The sequence below is a fragment of the Pteropus vampyrus genome, unplaced genomic scaffold (genome assembly GCF_000151845.1).
Source record: "Pteropus vampyrus isolate Shadow unplaced genomic scaffold, Pvam_2.0 Scaffold6, whole genome shotgun sequence".
Taxonomy (NCBI): Eukaryota; Metazoa; Chordata; class Mammalia; order Chiroptera; family Pteropodidae; genus Pteropus; species Pteropus vampyrus.
Window position 1 is genome coordinate 7,167,873 of NW_011888787.1, and position 5,701 is coordinate 7,173,573.

General features: G+C 38.4%; 1 long non-coding RNA gene across 1 annotated transcript; it reads right to left on the reverse strand.

The window, feature by feature from the left end:
• Positions 1-6: 6 nt before the first annotated feature.
• Positions 7-5,664, reverse strand: LOC105296896. Its single transcript, XR_002782429.1, has 5 exons — positions 4,655-5,664; positions 4,458-4,505; positions 3,612-3,672; positions 3,385-3,446; positions 7-308 (listed from the first exon to the last, which is right to left on the reverse strand). It is a non-coding gene; the product is annotated as an uncharacterized LOC105296896 (long non-coding RNA).
• Positions 5,665-5,701: the final 37 nt, after the last annotated feature.

The window sequence follows — 5,701 nt, forward strand, 5'->3', positions numbered from 1 at the left end:
AATCTTGGGTGAAGGGGTGGGATGTGAGGAGCTATTGCAGGTGGAAAAGGTGGAGGGTCAGGAGGGCAGGGAGAGAAAAAGGGATTTGAATCTTTGGTCCGCAGAGAGGGTGGGCTGAGCACATTTTTATCCCCTCCCTCCTGCCATTCACTCAAGGCTCTGTTCTTAATGGCAGAGAAAGAAGAGCTGTCCCATTTCTTAGAGGCCACTTACATTTTCTGTAGCTCCTTATGATGAAGACAAGGGCCATCAACAGCAGTGCCAGCAGAATCCCAGCAAAAAAGGCTATGACCAAAGGCAGTTCTCTGCTGTTGTGGCAAAGAAAGGGAGCAGATAACCTGCTGTGCTTTTTGAAGGCCTTTCCTAACGACCAGAGTGCAACTTTTCCACCTACGGGTAAACCTCTGAAACAGCTGTCAAGCTGGTTTTTAACTTTCATGCTCACACACTGATTTTCAACTTTTTGCATGAGTGTTCCAGATCCATTTGAGACTTCAATGAAAGCTGTGGGCTCTCTTCCCCCTTAAGAAATTTTCATAGTTCTCAAACTATTCAAAAAAATCAAAGAGGAGGGAAGGCTCCCAAACTCACTTTACAAGACCACCCAATACTAAAATCAGACAAAGGCAGGACAAAAAAAAGAAATTTTAGGCCAATATCTTTGATGAGCATAGATGTAACAATCCTCAACAAAATATTAGCAAACAAAATTGACCAACGGGATCTGGAGCAATCAGAAGCCTCTCCATTTAATCTTGGGTGAAGGGGTGGAGTGTGAGGAGGTGCTGCAGGTGAGTAAGGTGGAGGGTCAGGAGGGTAGGGAGAGAAGAAGGGATTCGAATCCTCTGTTTGCAGAGGGGGTGGGCTGAGCACATTTTTATTAATTAGATTCAATACATTAAAGAAGATCATACACCATGATCGATTGGGATTTATTCCTGGGATACAAGCCTGGTCCAATAGCTACGAACCAATTAATAAACAAAATGAAGGATAAAAAACCATATGATCATATCAATAGAGGCAGAAGAATCATTTGATAAAATCTAACATCCATTTATGATAAAAAAAAAAATTTCAGCAAAATGAGAATAGAGGGAACACACTTCAACATAATAAAGTCTATATATAACAAACCCATAGCTAACATCTTACTCAATGGTGAAAAGCTGAAAGCTTTTTCTTTAATATCAGGATCAAGACAAAGATGTGTACTTTCAGCACTTTTATTCAACATAGTATTAAAAGTCCTAGCCACAGCAATTAGGCAAGAAATTTAAATAAAAGACATCTGAATTGGAAAGGAAGAAGTAAAACTGTCATTATTTATAGACAACATAATACCATGTGTACAGAACCCTAAAGAATCCATGAAAAACTATTAGAACTAATAAATGAACTCAGTAAAGTAGCAGGATACAAAATTAATATTCGGAAGTCAGTTGCCTTTTATATACTGATAACAAACTATCAGAAAGAAAATTAAGAAAATAATCTCATTTACAATTGCATCAAAAAGAATGAAATACTTAGGAATAACCAAGGAGGCAAAAGACCTGTACTCAGAAAACTATAAGATATTGAGGAAAGAAACTGAAGAAGATGAAAATAAATAGAAAGATACCATGTTCACAGAGCGGAAGAATTAACATCGTTAAAATGCCCATACTACCCAAAGCAATCTACAGGTTCAGTGCAATTCCTATCAAAATATCAATGGCATTTTTTCACAGAACTAGAACAAACAATCTTAAAATTTATATGGAACAATAAGGCCTCGAATAGCCAAAGCAATCTTCAGAAAGAAGAACAAAGTTGGAGGTATCACACTACCTGATATCAAACTATACAACAAAGTTATAGTAATCAAAATAGCATGGTGCAGGCAAAAAACAGACACAATGGAATAGATTAGGGAACCCAGAAATAAACCTATGCCCATACAGTCGATTAATCTATGACAAAGGAGGCAAGAATATACAGTAGGGATAAAGACAGTCTCTTCAATAAATGGTGTTGGAAAAACTGGACAGACACACGCAAAAGAATGAAATAAAATCATCATATATAAGAATAAACTCAAGATGGATTAAAGACTAAAAGTAAGATCTCAAACCATAAAACTGCTAGAAGAAAATACAGGCAGTAAGCTCTTTGACATTTTTCTTAGTAAAAACAATTTTTTTTGGATGTCTCCTTGGGCAAGGAAAATAAAAGGAAATATAAACAAATGGAATTACATCAAGCTAAAGAGTCTTTGCTCAGCAAAGGAAACCATCAACAAAACGAAAAGACAACCTCTTGAATGGGAGAAGATACCCACTAACGATACATCTGATAAAGGGTTAGTATCCAAAATGCATAAGGAACTTATATAATTTAACACCAAAAAAAAAAAAAGAAAAAAAAATCCCGTTAAAAAATGGACAGAGGATCTAAACAGATATTTCTTCAAAGAGAACATACAGATGGCAAATAGACATATGAAAAGATGCTCAAGGTCATTAATCATCAGAGAATGCAAATTAAAACCACAATGAGATACCACCTCACACCCGTCAGAATGGTTGTCATCAATAAAGCAACAGGCAACTAGTGTTGGTGAGGATGTGGAGAAAAGGAAACCCTCGTGCACTGTTGGTGGGATTAAAAATGGGTGCAGCCACTATGGAAAACAGTATGGTGGTTCCTCAAAAAATTAAAAATAGAACTATTTTATGACCCAGCAATCTCACTTCTTAGTATCCAAAGAAATCCAAAACAAAAAATATTATAATTCAAAGAGATACGCATCCCTATGTTCGTTGCAGCATTATTTGCAATAGCCAAGATATGGAAGCAACCTATTGCCCATCGATAGACAAATGGATAAAGATGTGGTACATTTATTTATACAATGGAATTTTACTCAGCCATAAAAAAGAGTGAGATCTTGCCATTCACATCATGAATGAACCTGGAGAGTAATATGCTAAGTAAAATAAGTCAGATAGAAAAAGACAAATACTATGATTTTTACTTATATGTCGAATCTAAACAAACAAACAAACAAAACATAAATAAACTCATAGGTGAAGAGAACAAACTGATGGTTGCCAGATGAGAGAGGGTTTGGGGGGATGGGTAGAAAAGGTGAGGGAATCAGGAAGTACAAATTGGCAATTACAAAATAGTCCCAGGGATGCAAAGTACAGTATAGCGAATATAGTTAATAATATTATAATAATTATGTATGGTGTCAGATAGTAACTAGACTTTATCGGGGTGATCACTTAGTAAGTTATATAAATGTCTAATCGCTATGTTGTACACCTGAAACTAATATAATATGGTATGTGATTAAAAAAAACATGTTCATAGGCTGTCCCACACAGCAAACTTTACCTATAAACTTAGGGGATTCATGGATATTTTGAGACTTAGGGGTCCCCAGGTGAAGAAAAACACTATGAAGATAAAAAAAAAAAAACAAAAAAACTGAATTAGTTATTCCACTGTTTCTAGTCCCTTCTCCCCAAACTTCCCTCCCCAAGTCCAGAAGGTAAAGCTGTCAACACAAAATCAAATGCCATGTGGTACAAGATAGAATGGGTGGGAGAATGCTCACTTACTTGCCGTAGTTGGAAGGGCAAGGTGTAGGGGTAATTGCTGGGGCTGTTGGGCTTTGTCTGTCTATGAGAGAACATGAAGGGGATTAGTGTATATACCACTCCTCGTGATCTTTCCTGGGGACACGTGAGCTTACGTGTCCCCAGGTGCCCCACCCTATCCAACCCATGGAGATCACCGATGGGGCTACAGCTCTGCAAATGGAGAGGATGTTGTTCCTTAGATCCTTTACATGAAAATTAAAACCATCAGCTACACAAATGAAAGACGAGCGTGGTGTTTCTGTAGCTCCACATGTCCCTTGACAAACAAAAACATCTCCCTCAAAGATTTTAATAGGTCCTCTAGGGAGATAAACTCCCTTGGATTTAAGCAGAGAATCTCAAGGCCAGCAGGTACAGACCCAAAAGTGAATCCCAGAACTAGTATTTCCCAAGGTCCTTGGGAGTCTGACCTTGGAACCTGCTGCCTTTTATCTCGGTTTCTTCATTCGTTTGCTGGGCAGCTATTCACAGTGCCTGGCCAAAGGCGGCCACAGTGAGTTTTCCTTATACCTATACCAGAGATGGGGGGTGGCGGGGAGTAAGGGAAGCGAACGATTCCCATAAACTACCCAGCTGAGCTAATACCGAGCACAGAGACACCTTTATACAAATTTGGAAGGTCAGACAGTTCTCTCTGGTTCCCTTTTTCACTTTTCTTGCCATTAGATTCTGCATCATGGTAAAATCTGATTCTTCCAACTTCAGAAATGTTGTGTCATTGCAGCCTTTCAGCACAGTTTCTAGGTATTCCAGTCCATTTTAACCTGGCAGCGAGACAGGTAATGGTTTCTGTCCTGAACTTACCAATGTTGGGGTCAGGTTTGGATTGATTTCCTCCCATGCTGTCTTCCCCTGAGAATAAAGAAAGTACCTCTTAGAAAGCCCGGAAAGGAGTGGCAGTGGAGGTCTCAATGTAAGAGCAGTAACAGTGAGAGAGAGGCAAGGCATGGGTGGTTGTTCTAGTGGGGTCTGTGGTCCCAGACTTTATGTGGCGTGGTTACCGCAGCTCAGAAGCCAGTCCTCAGCTTTGCAGGTCCAGAAATTTGATCTTATCAGGGCACCAAGAATTGACCGATTGCTCCAGAACTAACTCCCGCCAACAATCTCACAGGAGACGGATGTATAAACTGGGATGGCATAGGGAGCCTGTTGGTGTAACGAGCAGCATTCTATTAGAACATGTATGGAAGCCCATTAAAACCGTGATTTTGCTTGGTAAGCGTTGAATTGAAGTAAGGATGGGAGAAGATGAACGGATGTTTTTAATGAGTGTCGTTTGGTTCTGATGTGTCTGCCTCGCTCTCCACTGGCAGTGTCGAGACAACTTTGACAAACTTGTCGTTGGAGTTCCGTCCTCTAGGTTTCATCAGACATTGCTATTCTGTTCACAGATTGTCTTTTTGAGTATCCCAATATCCTTGTCTAAACTACGGTTCTATTTGCTCTCTTATACTTTCTGTATTTTCCCTCTTAATTATTAATTTGTACCAAAAAGTATAAAGTACTGAAAAGCAGAAAAGTAAAATCACCCAAACTCCCACTAATATTTTAGTGTATTTCTTTTTAATTGTACTTGCACGAATTTAAAACATTTTTTTTTGTTTTTAATTTCTTCCGGTTTTATTGAGATATAATTGACATATCACGTTGTATTAGTTTAAGATGCACAAGTCAATGATTGCAAAATGATTACCACAATGAGTTTAGTAAACATCCATCACCTCAAAGTTACAAGTTTTTTTCTTGTGAAGAGAACATTTAAGGTCTACTTTCTTAGCACCTTTCAAATATGTGATATGGTATTAACTATAGTTACCACGCTATATGTTACATCCCCAGGACTCATTCATCTTAAAAGTGGAAATTCGTACCTTTAACCACCTTCACACATTTCTCCCACTCCCCGACCCAAACCTCTGGCCACCAGCAATCTGTACTCTGTATCTGAGGTCAGTTTTTAAAGATTCTACATATAAATGAGATCATAATGTATTTGTCTCCCATGCATTTTTTAAAAAGCTAGTTGAGATATTTCTTCATATCACTTT